This window comes from Taudactylus pleione, unplaced genomic scaffold (genome assembly GCF_031769625.1).
Source record: "Taudactylus pleione unplaced genomic scaffold, aTauple2 ptg000820l, whole genome shotgun sequence".
Taxonomy (NCBI): domain Eukaryota; kingdom Metazoa; phylum Chordata; class Amphibia; order Anura; family Myobatrachidae; genus Taudactylus; species Taudactylus pleione.
The window spans coordinates 1,529,275-1,549,009 of record NW_028285222.1 but is presented as its reverse complement, the minus strand read 5'-3'; the positions used below and the strand labels follow the sequence as shown (position 1 = coordinate 1,549,009).

At 45.8% G+C, this 19,735-nt stretch overlaps 1 protein-coding gene across 3 annotated transcripts in view; it reads left to right on the top strand.

Annotated features, from left to right (window-relative positions):
• The window catches only part of KCNC1 (potassium voltage-gated channel subfamily C member 1), a 186,524-nt gene that overhangs the window by 70,423 nt on the left and 96,366 nt on the right, over positions 1 to 19,735 (top strand). The gene's annotated exons all lie outside the window — the stretch shown is intronic.

Below are 19,735 nucleotides of genomic sequence, written 5' to 3'. Positions count from 1 at the left end.
CCTAACCCTACCGCGAGGGTGGGGGGTGCCTAACCCTAACCTCCTCCCGGGGGTGCCTAACCCTAACCCTCCCTTCCCCCAGCCTAACCCTAACCCTTCCAGGGGGGTGGCTAACCTTAAGTCCCCTTGGGAGCCCCTAACCTAACCCTTCCCCCCCCTCCCCCCCCCCCCGCAGCTGTCCGTGCCCGGCTCACCTTCGATCGGGATGCTGGGTGTCGGACTCCCGGCGTAGGTAAAAATTACAGGCGTCGGGATTTCGACGCCTGTCCTTAGACCCTTGCTGGGATTAGACAGTCGGGATGCCGACGGTCGGCATTTAGACTGTCGGCATCCCGACTGCATACCGTCTGATCTTACATGTATTTTTACTATAAAGTGGTATCTTTGGTATTCAAGCAAAACAGTATAGCTCTTTAGCAGGAACATAATGAGTGGTCATCCACAGAGTTGGATTAAAGGGTCAGGTTGCCCCTAGAGACAACATTATCTTCGCCCCCTCATTGGCCAACTATCCTCCTACATTACATCACTGCCAGCTCCGCCTCCTTTATGTAGTGGCTGATCCCAATGGCTACAGACAGCCAAGGCAGTCCCAACCTCAACCTTCTCCAGACTTACCAACTCTCCCTGACAAATAGCAGACATCTCCCTGACTCCCTGAAGAGTCTAGAAATCTCCCTTATTGCACCTTACCCCTATTATGAAGCTGTTATATTAAAAAAAAAAAAAAAAAAAAAACGGATACACAGTATGCATTCAAATGGGATCATTAGTATCATTTCCCTGCATTGGTTATAAGGCACATTGTGCCTGATTCAGTACGGATCGCAATTGCGTACGCAGCTGCAATTTCGTACGCAACGCAGGTGCAAAAATATACTAATGCCTGCCACAGCTCAGCCGGCATAGAGACGCCCGCTGCTGCTTTCTCACATCCGTCCAACCTCGCACTCCTGCGTATACATCGGTACCATCGATGTACATCGGCCCATCACGCACATTTACAGCAGGTCTGACCAGCCACATAAACTGCAAGTCTTGTTGCACGGGGTGAATACTCAAGCTGCGCATGCAATCGCAGTGGCTAATATATGCACGCCTATGCAACGGCATTCAAATGGACCTGCACGCCTGCGTTTCTCAGACCACTCCCCCCGTCACCACCCCCAAACGCTCACGGCCTGTCACTCACTCTGCGATGGATTCCTCTGTGCATGTGTGAATGCAGTTCGGTCCCAGCGCACACGCAGTGTGGCTTATATGCATGTGCAATGGCTAGCAATTGTTCGATGCGCGTACATACTGTAGTTGCATTTGCAATTGCTGCTGAATCGGGCACAATGATCCCTATGGCTATATGCATTTTCTGAAAAGTATCAGTGTGTTGTCATCAACAAGTAGATCTTGCTAACTGCTTTGGGGCTCATTTACATTTGGATGTGAGTCAGTGTATGACACGCCTCCTCAGATGTAGCAGGACACGCCCACTTTTAAACGCGCTCATAGGTGTTGCTTTCACACTCTCCCTGAAATGCTTTTTCAAAAGTAGTCAAGTATAACCTTCCCCCATCTTCCGCACCACAATTCCCTCACCTGCCTAGTGGGAAATACACCACTGGTCATCTACTAACATCTATATAATTCTGGGCATGGTAAAATGTTTAACTACAGTAATGTCTTTACAGAAGGTCATACGTTAGAGGTGACTTGTTCTGCTAGTGATGTGGCCTCTCTTCTCTTATCACCTCCTCTCTGTACAGATGGAATAGATGACCCTTTCCAAAATACCCATTCTAATATGTGTGTACCTCTCTACTAGTTATGGTATTTAGGCATTCGCTCACATGTAGCATGCTTTTCTCTGCCAAAGATCCGCCTTGGGTGCACTTACCACACGGGATTACAGACAACAGCAGAAACCAGCTGTGGTATGGGTGTTCACCACCTCCTAGTAACTGGATCCAGTCTATAGATCTACAGTAAAAAGGTCAACAATGTCAGATGTTAGACAGTCAATAGGTCGACACACTAAATTTCGGCATGTAAGAAGGTCGATCGGTACAAATAGTCGATAGAGTCAAAAGGTCGGCACAAAAATGGTCATCGGACGAAGACTTTTGGAGGATGGCCTGGCATCAAGAAGGGCAGCAAAGAAGCCACTTCTCTCCAGGAAAAACATCAGGGACAGGGATTGGACTGCTGAGGACTGGGGTAAAGTTATTTTAATCCCATTTCAGATTGTTTGGGGCATCTGAAAAAACACTTGTCCGGAGAAGGAAAGGTGAGCGCTACCATCAGTCCTGTGTCATGCCAACAGTAAAGCATCCTGAGGCCATTCATGTGTGGGGTTGCTTCTCAGCTACGGTAGTGGGATCACTCACTTAACAAAAGCCATGAATAAAGAATGGTACCAAGACATCCTCCAAGAGCAACTTCTCCCAACCATCCAAGAACAGTTTGGTGATGAACTTTTCCAGCATGATGGAGCACCTTGCTATAAGGTAAAAGTGATAACTAAGTGGCTCGGGGAACAAAACATCGAAAATGTGGGTCCATGGCCAGGAAACTCCCCAGACATTAATCCCATTGAGAATTTGTGGTCAATCCTCAAGAGGAGGTTGGACAAACACAAACCCACAAATTCTGACAAACTCCAAGCATTGATTAGGCAAGAATGGTTGGCCATCAGTCAGTATGTGGACCAGAAATTGATTGACAACATGCCAGGGCGAATTGCAGAGGTCTTGAAAAAGAAGGGTCAACACTGCAAATATTGACTCTTTGCATAAACTTAATGTAATTGTCAATAAAAGCCTTTGGGTTCTATTTAATAACATTATTTTTACTAAAATAAAGTGAAAAAGGGTGTTTTCACACCCTTTTCACATTATTTTAGTATCACCTATAGTTATTACAGGGCAATTGGAGTAGAATTCGTAAAATTCTACTCCAACCCCTAAGTATCACTTATTTTTAGTAATCAGATCGCATTTCCCATAATTGTAATGAGAAATGTGATCTGGCCAAAGTTACCAAAAATAAATTGTAAAAAAATATGGGGGAAAGCCCTGTGATGCAGTATGGGAGATCACCTGATCGGAGGCATGGAGGACATCACCGGAGGCCCGGATCATGCAGGTAAGTGTAATTAAGGGAGAGGGGGGGTTGCGGGGGGAGGGGAGTCACGGGGGGGTCTGTGATCGTGGGGGTGGGGCTTAGCACCGGGGTGGAGCTTAGCGCCGGGGGGGGTAGTAGCAGCGGCGGCCGGTCAGTGCATGCGCGGGCACTTTGTCACGGTATTTTTGGTGAAAATACAGTGACTAGTGTGCGGAGGGGATTCGCAGGGACAGAGCTTTATCGCAAGCTCTGTCCCTGCAAGGGATTTGTAGTAAATCTCACTACAATCTGCATTCAGTATGCGAATTGTAGTAAATAGAGCCCTATGACACTTATGAAATGCTTGTAATGTTACTTCAGTATACCATAGTAACATCTGACATAAAGGTCTAAAAACACTGAAGCAGGAAACTTTGTGAAAACCAATACTTGTGTCATTCTCAAAACTTTTGGCCATGGCTGTACATATATGTACACACTACACACACATACATACGTCACACATACATTACACTTAATAGATTTGTGTCATATTGGCTGCGCCTCCTCCGTATTAACCCGCGTATCACATAATTTTGCCGCAAGGGGGACGGGCTTAATAACATGGTGTCTGCTCTCGTGGTTGTCAGGGGAGGTTTCTGAGTACTCAGAAACCTCCCTGCGTGCTGCTACTGCCACACCCCCTAGTAACAATAGTAATACTTGTTCATTGGTCATTATAGAGCTCTGTATTGAGGCTGCTGATGTCATGTGAGATGATATCTGGATGGTGTAACATGACGGTGTTTCGCCACCAGTTTTTGCCTTCATCAGAGGGTGTTTTGATGAGAAATTGATTGACCACTACAGAATACAGTTTGATTTTCTCTCTTTATCCGATTTTTACTGCACTATATTGTACATTTAGATTTATCAGTTTAATATACATATTTATTTTACATATTATTATTCTATTATTACATAATTCCATTACTGTATATATTACGTTTTTATTTGTTATATATAATTCTGTCGTTTTACTATTACACTAAGGTAGATTTATATTGTTTCTTCTACTCACTGATTCTTTTCTTTATTGTGTATCTTTATCTCTGTTCTAACTTTTATATGCACTTAAGTTATTAAGTTAGGCATCCCAGACCAAATGCCACCACTCTGTGAAGTTTTTATCCAAATCCATCCAGTGGAAGGCTCAGAAGAGGCTCCCTGGGTCAAAGTTCTGCCCAGGGTACACCAACGGGAGGTCTGACCAGGACCCCAACCTTCCTAAAACCTGGCCAGGATCCAACTAGACCACCTCGCTTTGGTTTCATCCCAATCAGTGGAGGGGTGTCCGAATGCATAACCGGACAGCCAAACAAATAAACAAACAGACCAATGAATTTTATATATAAGCTATTTCCTTTATCTACCTTATTTTATTTTTTTATGTGAGATAAAGGGGGCGGAAGAACAGTAACTTCTCATGGAGCAGAAGGGCATTTTATAATCCTGCCCCTAGCCTTATAAAATCATTTAATTATAATTTTGACCAACTACATAAGTTTAACCCATAACCCCAATGATAATATCAGTAACTGTAATTACCAATGGTGTCCAGGTACAATTGTCACATTTCTATTTCCAGATCTGCAGATCACAGTCCCAGATTAGCAGTAACAAGTATGGTATTCATAGAGTTGTTGTATGAACTCTTCTATCTTATTGCCATTTTCCTGTATTACATTGTGTTGCATTATATCATTTTTAATTATGTATTTTAGTTTTTTTGTATGAGAATGCTGTGAGGAAACTCAGTATTTCAAACGTTTACAGCTCATTGAGGCAACTCGTTCTGGGGCAATTGGTGGTAGGAGGAAGCTGGATTGTTGCTAAAGAAGTGAAGGCGGGTATCCACTTGCCGATTAAAATGAGCGATTGAACGATAACTATATTGTTCTCGTTCAATCACTCATTAATCGTGCACAAATCGGGCATGAAAATGTCGGAAACGACCAGCGATGCGTGCTCCCGCTGGTAGTTTCCGACATCAATCATCGCGTGAACATGCCAGTCAATCTGCCGATAACGACAGATTGACCATATTCAGGGATGAGAGAGGGTTACACTGAAAGACATATCGGTCAGTGTAGGCACTGCAGGGGAAGAGGAACGACTGTACAATTACAATGTTGTAATCGTACTGTCGTTCCATTATCTGCTAGTGGATACGCACCTTAAGGTAGTGTGTACAGAAATATACTTACAGATATACTCAGAAGCTAACAAAGATATGAGCTGAATAATACAAATATATATGTATCTTTAGCTGTAATCATGACTGACTTTCTCCATATCTCATGTACAGTATAGTAGATGAGCCACACTGACGGGGTGCATATGCCAGAATTCCATTTTGAGGGCAGTTTACTTCATATCAAAACAGATGTAATCCCCGAATGAAAGATAATACCCTTTTCTGAACTATGGGCCTGATTCAGAACCGCTCGTAAGCGGCCGCTCGTTCGCTCCGAGCGATGTTTGCCCAACTGCGCATGCGTACGGATTGTTATACGCATGTGCGAACTAATCAGTGCGGCCGAAATTCATGTGCTCGCAAAATAGCAAATGCCTGATAATTTGAGTGACAGAAAGAGGCGTATGTGGGTGGTAACAGGGGAAGGTGCTTGAAAACGGGGAGTGGAGATCCGAACGCAGGCGTGCTTAAAGGTCAAAACGGGCGTTTTATGGGTGTGCATAATTAAAACAGCAGCGTCATTGACCACGTCACTGGGTTATTTTATAGCCAGAACTGCTCGCAAAATTGTGGTAGCAAAAACCAACCCCAAGAATAGCGAGCAGTTCATACCCTGGTCGATGTACTCGATTAATCTAATAAATAGCGGACATGACGTAGGATGCGAGCGGCCAGGGGGCGTATTTTTTCAAAAAACGACCGCAAGTTTTGTTCGCTCGTTCAGACCTAGAGGCGTGAACAGACCACAAAGAGCGAACGGTTGATTTGAATAGCCACCCCTATTTTGTGGACGAGCGAGCGCTAATTGCGTCCGGCTCTGAATCAGGCCCTATTTTCGGGAACATAAGAGGGAGATGGTCACTACGACTGACTATGAAGAACCCCACTCAGAATCAGGGAACAATATAGTAGGCCTGTTTGTAATATACATCTTAATGCACCAACAAAGACAGTAACATCAGACCGTAAAATCCATCTTAAACAATTCACTCCCAGATAAATGTTACTGTTCTGCGAACGTGGGAAGATAAAAGTCACTCCTATTTATACATTATAATGCAATTCTATGTAGGCCATATCTTGGAAAGTGGATTACTTGTGTCAGTAATTTAGGTCTCATATTTCCCACTCACTCTGTCTGTCCCTTTATAACAATGAAGATTGTGTTGCAGAACTGTAACAATAATTTATTATTCATAGGCTGACAAATAAGGGATTGCAGAGCAGTCTAATGACTGGAAGAACCCCCGAAATTCTGGGGGAAGGTTCAAATTAGCACCATGGATGCGATTTGCCATTACGGGAATGATAAATCGCATCCATCCACTTCACGAGTTTTGCCACACACCCCATATAAAGAGAGGCGCTGCTGCTGGCGGGTAAGAAGTGTTACATGGTTGAAAAGGGGATGGACAGGACTCAGGCCCCCGCCGAGCCCCTCCAACAATCCCGGCTATTTAGTACTCGCCCCCTCCCTCTCGGCGCCCCTGAGTGTATGCATTCAGGTCAGTACTGTTGCGTTTCGCTCTTCATCTGAAAGGCCACTGTACTTCCCTCATCTTTGGGTTCCTTGACTTGTGCAGATAACTGCGTGACCGTAACTAGGGGTGTGCCAGCATTGCCAACACTCAGAGAACAACGCTGAGGGGGGCGGCATTGTCGTTGCCTTGTGGCACCTGTATTTGCTTACAGGGTGCCCAGGAATGATATCTTGCCGAGCCACCAGAGAGGCGCCCTGCGTGTCCTTAGGAGGCCTGGCCCCTTTCATGACATGATGTCACATGTGCAGATGGCAGGGATGGTCCTGGGCTCCTTGCCACTTCTCACGTTCCGTATTTTAGTTCTGCTGATCTGCCCTCATGCTACTTGTATGGACAACTACACTGTATACTGCTTCTTTCTGTTCTTTACACTAAATGTTATTCTAATTGTCCATTAATGTATTGTACGTATGGATTACACCACAGTGAATTTCTTAAGGGATGGTGGGTTATCCTTGTAATTTCTAGCATTAATCATGATACAGTATATGTTGAGTAATAAGATTATCAGGATCGTTACTGCCCGTCACTAGGTCAACCGGAAAGTTTACATTGAGTTACAAAGCATCATATACCCAGAACTAAAAAGACGTTGCTGAGGGCTTAAATGACACCAGGGCCGAAACTAGGATATCTGTCACCCGGTGCAAGGCAGCAATTTTGCGCCCCCATCCCTTCCCGTACCTGGATTTTGTCCTTGCTCCTCCATAAGGCAGTGCATTACTCAGACGTCCCTGGTATAGTGACTTACATTATTCCATACACCATAATGCCCATTACACATTATGCCACACACTGTAATGCCTATTAAAAAAGTGCCACTTACATATTTGCCCGACACCATTTTATGCCCCACAGTAATGCTTCTAATTACTTTAAAATTACCTGCTCGTTGCCATGGAGTTTCATGCTTGTTGCCAGGGGTTACATGCTCATTGCCAGGGGGTTTCATGCTTGTTGTCAGGGGATTTATGCTCATTGTCAGGGGGTTTCATGCTTGCTGTCAGGGGTTCCATGCTCGTTGCCATGGGGTTCCATGCTCATTGCCATGGGTGTTTATGCTCAGCCAGGGGGGTTTATGCTCGTTGCCAGGGGGGTTTGAAGGGAGAAGATGCAGCTCTCAGCATCCTCTCCCTGCAGCGCCAGCGTTCCCGGCACTTCCGGGAACGCTGTGTGCATTGCGCTCTGCTAACAGACACTAGAGGTCCAGTAGGACCTCTAGCATCTGTCTCTTCCTTGGCGGCGGCCATTTTTTGATGGCCGTTTTCAGCAGAGTCCATGCGGACGGCTAGTCCGCATGGAATCTGCTGAAAACGGCCATCCAAAAATGGCCGCCGCCAACAAAGAGAGAGACACTAGAGGTCCAGTAAGGACCTCTAGCATTAGTCTCCTCTTCGGCGGCGGCCATTTTCAGATGGTAGAGTCTTCTTTTTCACCCCCAGGCAATACCCTCCCGGTGCACGTGCACCTCTAGCCCCCCCCTACTTGCGGCCCTGATGACACTATAAGGGCAATTCTACAAAATAACTTCTTCAATGAATGCCCCCGGCTGGACGGCTCTACCATGTCGTCTGAAGGGCTGCCCCTCCCCGAAGTACACAGCTTTTAAATCATGACCTTTGTTAGGAAATCTTTCTGTGTAAAATGCTCCTTCCTGCACTTAGTTAATGGATAGGAAAGCATCTAGTGTGTAGAAGCATCTCGGTATCATCTTTTCCAAGCTGTGCAGAAATAGGACCACCAGTCGGTTCTTCTAGAGTATATACCAGCCCGGGTTGTCCTGTCACTGTAAACGGATCTGGCTGCTGCTGAACATTCTCACCAGTCCTGTTTGTCATCTTCTGACTGATGTTTAGTGCTCCTATTTCACAGACGTCATGCCGGCAGCAAGGCTTTCACTCAGAGGGGCCTGATACAGAGATGGACGCAAGCCCTATATTCTCGCAGTTGGCCGATGTTTGAATTAGTGCGCATTTGTCAGAGTCGCACGGTGCATGCGCCCCGATGGGTTACCGTTGTAGCATGCAGAGCGATTGACAAGTAGGGACCGTTTGTGGGAGCGTCGCAGCCGGCGACTGCCTCCTTGTACAGAGATTTGATGGCTCTGACATGTTAGTTCTAGTGGCCATCCTGACAAACCATAGGGCAATTGCTTGGATTTGAACGTCTCGTTACAAATCTAGGAAGCTGCGACATTTGCATTTTTTCGCACTGCTGTTGCGTACAAAGACGCAGCCGCGACGGGATTTGCGGCTATCTCTGAATCATGTCCCAAAGTCTCATATTAGGCATTGCACAGATGTCATCTCTGATATCTATATTGTAATTGGCTATGGTCTGTCCCGTCACTGTTACACGCAGTTGGAACTGTATAAGTTTAGGAGAGAATGGGAGGGGGGGGGGGGCGATAAGACCCCTTGACCCAGCAAATGAGGGGTCCAGCATGCTAGTACCGGTAAAGTAATAATGGATGCCATTTTCATTTCCTTACAGTAATTATTTTAGTTGTGTGCTTATTTTCAGTATGGGTTTCTGTTGGCATTTATTTATGCATAACTTATATTCATTCTACTTCAAGTTTATTATTACTCTCCTTTATTTATGTGGCCCACAAGGGTTCCACAGCACCTTACAAAGTACATAAACTAGTGAGCCAAACAAGAAAACCGTGACTTAATATGCAAAACAATGCAGAACAAAGGCCAGGTCTGTATCAGCGATCATAACGCTCAAATTAGTATCAAGGCGCCAGCAACCATGGATTAGGTGCCGTTATAGGGACTCGGTATGGAATAGATAAGAAAACTAAGGAAAGGAGAAGCACAAGAGTTAAGAGGGCCCTGCTCGTAAGAGCTCACATTCCAAAGGTTTAGCTATAGATGCTGCCGAAAAAAACATTTACAGAATATTATTATTATTACTATAAACATGTATCTATACAGCACCAGGCTACCTCCCAGCGATTGACACTGCTACACTTGTTATAAAGTACATTTCTCAGCTCAGGAAATAATTATAGTCAAAGTCTGGTATTTTTGCTCGCTGCTCGTGTCAGTAGCTGTACTTTGGCTGTAGTTCAAGCAATGTTCTTATTTTAGAGTACTCATTATGGAATTGCAAATGCTCAATGGTTTTGAATACCTTAGAGTACTAGGGTTTCCTGGATGTATTGCACAAAGTGTTTGTCTGTGAGAAAGAATATTTACACATTGAGCTGCGAATGATTGGGGAATGCAGGTAGATGCTCAATGACTGAACAGGTTTAGGAGAGGATGTTGACATAAGGGGACATCTTTTTAGGTTCTTTCTCTCTTTCCTTCTTGCAAAGAGTAATAACAACACAAGAAAAATGCCCCTTCTCAGATATCTGGGATAAATCTACCAAGTCCAGGGGGTAAATGTAATAAGATAGGAGTTCTATTAAGAAGTGATGTTGCCCATAGCAACCAATCAGATTCCAGGTATTATCTTCTAGAAGGTGCTTGATAAATGAGAAGTAGAATCTGATTGGTTGCTATGGGCAACATCACTTCTTAATAGAACTGCCATCTAAGTAAATTTACCCCCAGGACTTTCTTTCCTGTGGTTTGGAGGGGGAAAATTGAAACCATTGACGATGTGCAGTTTTCAGTGTTCAAACCTGCATGGTATAACCTGATAAGAAATATTCAGTTTAACATCAGTAAGAACCCAAGGACCTCATTCAGAGTCGGTCGTAAGCGGGCGCTCGGTCGTACGCATCCGATGTTTCCAAACCACGCATGTGTACGGTTAGATGTGCGCATGTGCGTACAAGACCTTGCGATCCAAAATGCTGTAGATTGTACGGCTTACGAGCAGGAAGTGGCGTCTGAGAGTTGATTGACATGAAAGGCCGTTTGTGGGTGGTGACGGGGGCGGTGGTCTGAAAACGCAGGCGTTCCTCACAGTTTTCAGGGCGTTTTAGGGGCGTGAATAAGTTACCTGCTAAGACCGACATAGAAGGCCGGAAGTAGTAAATCGTCACTCTGCGAGCAGGTTCGGGGTCTGGCTGATCGTACAGCTTGAGGTTGGGTATGTGCTCTCTCAAGCCCCAGAGTACAATCGATACTATCGAATGTTACTGATGTTCGGAGTGATGTTTCTATTTTGAGCCACAAAATGCAAGCAGCTAATAATCGTTTGTTGTAGCTAATAACTCTGCTAATTGGCATGTAATTGATTCAGCTGCGTTTGCATTAGCGAATAATAAGAATAAATATATGTCAGGGGGATGGCTTATTCTATGCGTTTTTTTGGTAATTTTTGGAGTAATTTGTACACAACACAAGCGTCCGCAACCATCAGTAGAAAATGAACATACTGCTATCACTCGTTAGCTAGAGGAGGTGCATTGTTCACGTATGGGCGTCACTTTGGTTAAGACCGACCGGCGATGCGATCGCTTCCTTTTTCAGTTTTGCGGTCCTTAGGCGTACAACCGAGCGGCCAGTTACGACCGACTCTGAATGAGGTCCTCAGTGCTGCCCTCTAGTGGGGTGGTGAAGAAATTACCTAGAAAAGTTCAGTAATGAGTAACACTGAGCTATAGGCAACATCTCCAATTCTAAAAACTCTCACTTAAATGTAAATATACCCCTTATACTACGATTTTATACCAATTCCTTTTCAACAACAACAAAAATAATCCTACTGTAAGTACCTAGGGCCTGATTCAGCAAGGATCGCAACTGCGATTACGCATGCAACCAGTCGATTGTTGCATCCCGCGCATACGTATGCATCGCAGTGCGCGAACCAGCCAGACAGTGACTATGCAAGCCAATCGCAGAGTGATTGACAGGGGGTGGTGACGGGGCAGGGGGGGGGGAGGTGAAACGTAGACGTGCCAGTGCGTTTGAACGCCGTTGCAGGAGTGTACATAAATTAGGCACTGCGATGCCCTACACAGCTTGGGCTCTCACTGCGTGCGATGAAGTTAGCAATTTCTGTGTAAGGTCAGAGCTTGTGCAAGTGTGCGTGAGGCTGCGATGGTACTCTATGTTACCGATGGTTTTCGCAGTCTTGCTAAGTATTACGGATGTGTGTAAGGTAAGGTGGGCGTCCTTATGTTGTTTTGCGACGGCATAGTGAACGCAGTGGAATAGCATATCATCACAGTGACGCTGCATGTGTAAGCGCTATTGCATTCGCAGTTGTGATCCATAACGAATCAGACCCCTAGTACATTAGTTACTAACAAAGACACAAAAATGGAGGTAAAAGTAGCACAATGCAGGTAAAAGTAGCACAATGCAGGTAAAAGTAGCCATGTTAAGAAAAAGTAGCAATATATAGACAAAAAAAAAAGTACAGAGCACGGGAATCACGCCAGGCATCTTGCACGGTATGGTACAAAAGCGATAGGTATAGGAGGACACATCTGTATTTGCACAAGTCTCTCAGCAACTTAGGGCCTGATTCACTACCGATCGCAACTGCGGTTACGCACGCAATCGGCCGATTGTTGCATACTGTACATGCGTATGCGCAAACCAGCCACTGCGATCGGACAGCGATCGCAATGACTACGCAGACCCATAACAGAGTGATTGACAGGAAGTGCCATTTTTGTGGGTGGTGACTTGGGGGTGGTCGGAGAAATGCAGGTGTGCCAGTGCGTTTGAACGCCATTGCAGGAGCATGCATAAATTATCCACTGCGATGCAGTATGCAGCCGTCAGCCTGATAGCGTGCGATGAGATTAGTAATTCCTGAGTACGGTCAGGGCTTGTGCAAGTGTGCGTGAGGCTACGATGCTACTCCATGGGTTCGCAGTCTGAGTATTATGGTTGTGTGTAAGGTAAAGTGGGCGTCCTTATGTGTTGCTGCGACGGCATAGCGATCGCAATGGATTAGCATACTATCGCAGTTGAACTGCGTGCGTAATCACTATTGCAATCGCAGTTGCGATCGGTAGTGAATCAGGCCCTTAGTCTCTACTAGACAGGCCTGCATCGGTTGTCATGAGAATGCCGCCTCATTAATTATGGAGAGGAAGTGCCTTAAGGGGCCTATCCATTAGGCGACCTGAAAGTCTGTACGTCTAGCGTTCAGACCTTCAGGTCGCCGAGGTGCGGTGACCGCACTGAACGGCGTTCACTGAACGTCATTCAGTGCAGGAGCCCGACCTCCTATCTCTGAACATGCCGAACCTGACGAGCATCCAGGGCCGTAGCTAGGGTAGTGCGGCCGGTGCCATCGCACAGGGCACCACAGGTCAGGGGGCGCTGTTTGGGCCTGTCAAATTACTCTTTATTATCATTCTCACTTGTAGCTTCCTTTTATTTCATCCCCAGAATCTCCTGGCCTCCCCTATCTCTTCCCTGACCCTTCCCCATGAGGCCATTCCCCGTTATTGGGTGTATTATGTCCCTTTGAAAAATGATGGGGACTCCAATGCACTTTCTGGCACAGGGCATCAAAAAGTCTAGTTACGGCTCTGCGAGCATCATCAGGTTGACGGGCATGTTCAGTAGACAGTCGGGGTCAGCAAGGACACAGCATACACGCGCACTGCTGGTTCTTGCCGGCTATCCATTACCCAACTTTGTGAACAATGTGACCTAAACCTCCTGGTTTTGGTCAGATTGTTCACAAAGTCGGGTAATGGACAGGGCCCTTTAGTGTCACTAGCACCTAGTGAATTGCAAATCTGACATTGGCTCAGTGCACAGAAATGATTGCACTGTATGTGCCTATCCGCTAATTGTTTCTTAGTAAATCCCATCAATCCCTACCTTAATAATTATATATTTCAATCCAAAAAAGCCTCATACTTCTCAATCAGATATCTCGGTGTATTTATGGAAAATAATACCTCATACAACATCACATTCACCACTCTACAGATTTATAAATCATTCAGGACAACTTCTCATTATCTTATATATTTAATGGAAGGAAGAGTGTATCAGTGCTGTAAGTCTGTGAGTGGACGCAAGCACCGAGCGCTCTTATCCTACCCATTAATCAGCCTCTGAAGCACATTTAAAATCTGAATGGACTGATGGTACCATTGTTAATTACAGAATGATCAAGTAAAACTTTCCCAGCATTACAGTGAATAGTTCCTGGAAGATATTCTATTTATATATCAGAGAAAATTATATTAATAAGTTGTCATTTAGAAATACTTGATTAATTAAATCTTAAAAGTGTATTTAATTGTTTAATTATGTTAATTTGTTTAGTGAAATTATTGGGAATTGGTAGGTATGATGACCCATTGACACTCTCCTCGTCCCCTCCCTCTGATCTTCCATCTCTATGTGGTCACATCTTATTCCTTTTCACCCATCTTCCACTCTACTTCACCTCTCCTTCTTGTCCCTCCTCCTCCCTGTCCTTCCATCTCATCCACCCTCACCTCTCCTCTTCTCCCCACCCACCCCTAATCCTCCCTAATCCATCTTCTCCCTCTGTATTCCTCTAACCTCTCCCTCTCCTCCCTTTCCTCTACCCTCCTCCTCCCTGTCCTTCCATCTCATCCACCATCACCTCTCCTCTTCTATTTACCCCCCTCAATCCTCCCTAATCCATCTTCTCCCTCTCCATTCCTCTAACCTCTCCCTCTCCTCACTTTCCTCTACCCTCCTCCTCCCTATCCTTCCATATCATCCACCATCACCTCTCCTCTTCTCCCCACCCCCCAATCCTCCCTAACCCATCTTCCACCCTCTCCTTTCCTCTAACCTCTCCCTCTCCTCCCTTTCCTCTACCCTCCTCCTCCTCCCTGTTGTTCCATCTCATCCACCCTCACCTCTCCTCTTCTGTTTACCCCCTCAATCCTCCCTAATCCATCTTCTCCCTCTGTATTCCTCTAACCTCTCCCTCTCCTCCCTTTCCTCTACCCTCCTCCTCCTCCTCCCTGTCCTTCCATCTCATCCACCATCACCTCCTCTTCTGTTTACCCCCCTCAATCCTCCCTAATCCATCTTCTCCCTCTGTATTCCTCTAACCTCTCCCTCTCCTCCCTTTCCTCTACCCTCCTCCTCCTCCCTGTCCTTCCATCTCATCCACCATCACCTCTCGTCTTCTATTTACCCCCTCCATCCTCCCTAATCCATCTTCTCCCTCTCCATTCCTCTCACCTCTCCCTCTCCTCCCTTTCCCCTACCCTCCTCCTCCTCCCTGTCCTTCCATCTCATCCACCATCACCTCTCCTCTTCTATTTAACCCCCCTCCATCCTCCATAATCCATCTTCTCCCTCTCCATTCCTCTAACCTCTCCCTCTCCTCCCTTTCCTCTACCCTCCTCCTTCCAGTCCTTCCATCTCATCCACCAGCACCTCTCCTCTTCTCCCCACCCCCCAATCCTCCCTAACCCATCTTCCACCCTCTCCTTTCCTCTAACCTCTCCCTCTCCTCCCTTTCCTCTACCCTCCTCCTCCTCCCTGTGCTTCCATCTCATCCACCCTCACCTCTCCTCTTCTGTTTACCCCTCAATCCTCCATAATCCATCTTCTCCCTCTCCATTCCTCTAACCTCTCCCTCTCTTCCCTTTCCTCTACCCTCCTCCTCCCTGTCCTTCCATCTCATCCACCATCACCTCTCCTTTTCTCCCCACTCCCCAATCCTCCCTAACCCATCTTCCACCCTCTCCTTTCCTCTCACCTTTCCCTCTCCTCCCTTTCCTCTACCCTCCTCCTCCTCCCTGTCCTTCCATCTCATCCACCATCACCTCTCTTTTCTCCCTACCCACCCTCAGTCCTCCCTAACCCATCTTCCACCCTCTCCCTTCCTCTCACCTCTCCTTCTTGTCCCTCTTCCTCCCTGTCCTTCCATCTCATCCACCCTCACCTCTCCTCTTCTCCCCCCCCCCAATCCTCCCTAAACCATCTCCTCTCACCCTCCCTTTCCTCTGGCCCTTCCCCTCTCACCCTACCTCTCTTCTCCCCAACCCCCTCCTCCCCTGCCCTCTTTTTCCATCCTCTCACCCTCCCCCTCTCCCATTTCCCTCAGTACCCTTCTTCTCACCTGTCTCTCTTTATGATCTCGTATTCCCCCCTCCCTCTGTTTTATCGATGTGCTGGTGTAGGCATTGCTGCTTACACAACAAGGAAATAGATTTGTTGTGATTACTAAAACAGTGCAGATTGGGAAGGCAGGAGGGGATTCAAGATTGTTATTTATATTTATATATAATCATATTTTACATAAAACATATAACGATTCTACATGGACTGGTCAGTGTTTCTCTGCTCCTATGAGGTACCTGGGTGTTAGAGCTGGTTGCTCACTAGGTAAAACGGAGTTACTTAAGGTGCAGGATCGCACAGGCATAAGACAGAGGGGAACTTACAACGTTGTTTTTATTATAATAATTATTCCCTGAATATAAATACAGAGATTTCTGCGGCGATCCCTGTGTTTACTTCGCAAAAGTAGCCCCCATAGAGAACCTATGGGGGCTGCTTTCCTGCCAAATTCATCAAGCTTTGGAATGCAAAGCATGCCAGAGCTTGACCCCGGTAGCTAACACATACAGTACTTACAGACCTTTCCATTCTCCCCTCCAGGAGAAACCTGCAGAGGAGATGCAGCTGACCACTTTGGTGGCGGGAGTGGACTCTTCAGGGCATTAGGCCCGGCCCCACGTCGTGAGATGGGCCCGACCTATCCATACAGACCCACAATTCCAGGTATTCTCTCCCCATCCTGCCCACTTCATTAAGATGTGGACGGGATGTGGCAATAAAGAAAATATAATTATCGTGTCTCCCGGATGTAGCCTTAATCTTCAGTACCCAGGCCCTATTCATCTCTCGACAGCCCTAATTCCTCACTGTCCTCGTGAATACATAGATCATTCTATGCCTCTCTCCACCATATCCCCCAGCAGGTGCTCACTTGTGGATTGTTCCCATTGGTAATTTAAAATTCTGCAACCTGCCTAGGTACACCACTTCCTTCCTTCATCAGTCGCAAACCAGGAAGCAATGCACAGAAATGAGGCCAGGGTGCTAAAGGCAAAGGGTGGTGAAGAAACTTTCAGTAGGTGCTCTGGCACATTTCTCACTATACTAATGAGTTTATCATTGAGCAGCGGTTCAAAGGGTCAAATTTGCAACAATTATTATTCGGGTGAGGAGGTGATTTATTTTTTTATATGGGCACGCGTCTGTCTTATCACCTTTTGAAATTTGCTTTGGTCTCCAGTAATACCCAGTAATGTCCCTGCTTCTCATGACTCCTATCTTGCATCTTTTAACAGTGGCTATTAAAGGTATTCACCCACCTTGGACTTTTCATGTTTTCCCACTAAGCTGCACAAAGTACTCGACAATGTACCAAAATAAAAAACCCAAAAAAAACATTTTTAATCCAACCATTTGCAAAAATAATTAGGAACAAATAACTGTAGGGATGGCCATCGACCATCGTTGATTCGTAATCATCGATGGTTTATGGCCGATGTGGAATGCTCTTGCCAGTGATGGGGGAGAACCAGAATGTTTTGGGGGTTTTTTTTACAATGTGCCGGGACTCGGACCATAGCGCCGCCCCCGGCACCCGCGAAGCACTGCCCCCAGGTTCTGATTGGCCCACGGGCCAGTCAGCCACGAAAAAGGGATGACCGTCGGTTGGTGAAACCATCGATGGTCATACATTGAATAGTTTGTAGCCATCGATGGCTACTTGTTATTTTGGCATCGATGCTAACCTTTGATGGTAACACCACCGATAGCCATCCCTAAATAACTGAAAATAAGTAACTGGATTAGTACGTACTTGGTAGAAATACCTTGATGTCTACTAGTTTTGCCCATCTAGACACTGCAATTGGGCCCATGCTTCTTGGAAAATACTGCACAAGCTCCATCAGGTTGGAGGGTGATTGTCCACAGACAGCAATTTTCCATGATAGTTTCATGTTGTGACACAGGAAATGTCCAAGGAGGGTGAATACATTTAATAGCCATTGTATTTAGGGACTGCCTATTAACCAGTGATCTACATGATGATTGCATAATGTGTACAGGAGACAAGATTAATGGGATACAATCCTCCAAAATTATATATCTGTGCCGTCTTTTGGAAGATTGCATAGTGTGTACTCTCTATATCGTGTGTTCTGGGATGAAGGGTAAATTGGAACGACCATTGTCTCTTTTGTACGTCTGTCTGATATGTACCTGTGTACCTAGCCTGAAGCAATCAGGATTCAAAGTGAGAAGTCTTAAGATCTATTAATTTGTGATACACTGTATGGTAAATTTAACTTGAAGGATATCATAGATATATAGTGAAAACAAGGGGAATGAAGGTAGCGCTAGTACTAATCCTATTAGGTTGCTGCCTATAGAGGAAAGGGTTGGGGATCACCTTCCCTAATATGGTGCGTATCAAAAAGAAAGATCCTCTGGCGCCTCCTATAGGTTCCGTATATGGCAAATGAAATAGTAATCACAAATTAGTATTAAAACAAATGGTTTATTTTAAGACACCATGAGCATGCTTATGTATGGTGATATAGAGCAATGTAAGATAGGCTTTAGCCAATAAAAAATTATACAAACTCACTAACAACATATAACATAAAACATAAAACAGATACAGTGATAGATAGGAGAACAGACACGCTATATATGCGTTTTACTCTGTTCCTAGAATCCTTTTAAAGATAGTCCAAATATGAGGAGGTAAGATATATGCAGATATCCTCCTAAGTGATATAAGTCTCAAGTGATAGTTCCAAAATGTATATGCACATGTGCTTACCGCACTGGATGATGTTCCTCCAAATAGTGGCTTTTTCGGGAGGTAAATCAGTTTGAAGTAGTTTGCCGGCAAACTTGGGGTGCTCTACGTATATGGACGTGAACCAGGTCCCCCTCCACTGTCATCAACGCGTTTCGCCTACTACTAGGCTTCCTCAGGATGGTGTGCGGATGTCCTTCTTACTGACCTATTTATACCTCCTCGCTCTGTATTACCTGCTCTGCCGCATGCACTTCACTTCCGGCCGGCGGCTCCACTGTGTTCGCGTCACTTCCGATTATTCTCGATCGTTGGATGGGGCAGTGGCGGTCTTTTGGATACCCTAGATAGGCTGGAACTAAAGATATTAGCCTAGTAACTGTTGTGGCGCAAGCTGGAGAGTCAAATGACAGGTAGGACAGGCTCTGCTCAAAATTATTTCTTAGGAAATTTTACAAAGTAAAGGCCCCCCATACACAGTGCGATATAGCAGCCGATCCGATGGATTGGTACAATATCGCTGCTATATTGTCCTGTGTGTGGACATCATATCGGTCAGTGCGCACTCCCGTAGGGTCGTACGTCGCACCTCCAGATCTTACTGCATGTTCACTTGATCTGGGGATGTGATGTACTATCCCATGCAGCGCTATGCGGGGGGGTATGGTGCCCTCATATCAGGCAGTCGGCTACCTGATCGTTCAGTGTGTGGGGACCGCCCGATATGTCGGCCGTCGCATCGCAAGGTGCATATCGCACCGTATATGGGGGCCTTTTACTTCAATCTAATTTCAGATCAGGGAAGCCTAGAGCAGCGGTATTTTGTGAGTAGACTACTGGAGCCTAAAGACCCACTAACTACGATGTACTGTAGATACTGTATACTGTAAGTGTGTTAGGCATTTTTTATTTTGTGTACGTAAACACTGGCAAAACCTACCATACTGAAGAAATGTCTCTGTCTGCGCTATGTGAAAGCGAATGGACTCTTATCCCAGCAAAGGAATATGGACCTCCTTCAGAGGCGGCTGCACGGAGTGATTTGTCGTAGCGAGCGATGTTTTTTTCAACTGCGCATCCGTGTACATGGCAGTGCTTGTGCGCAAGCCTGTCTTCCTGA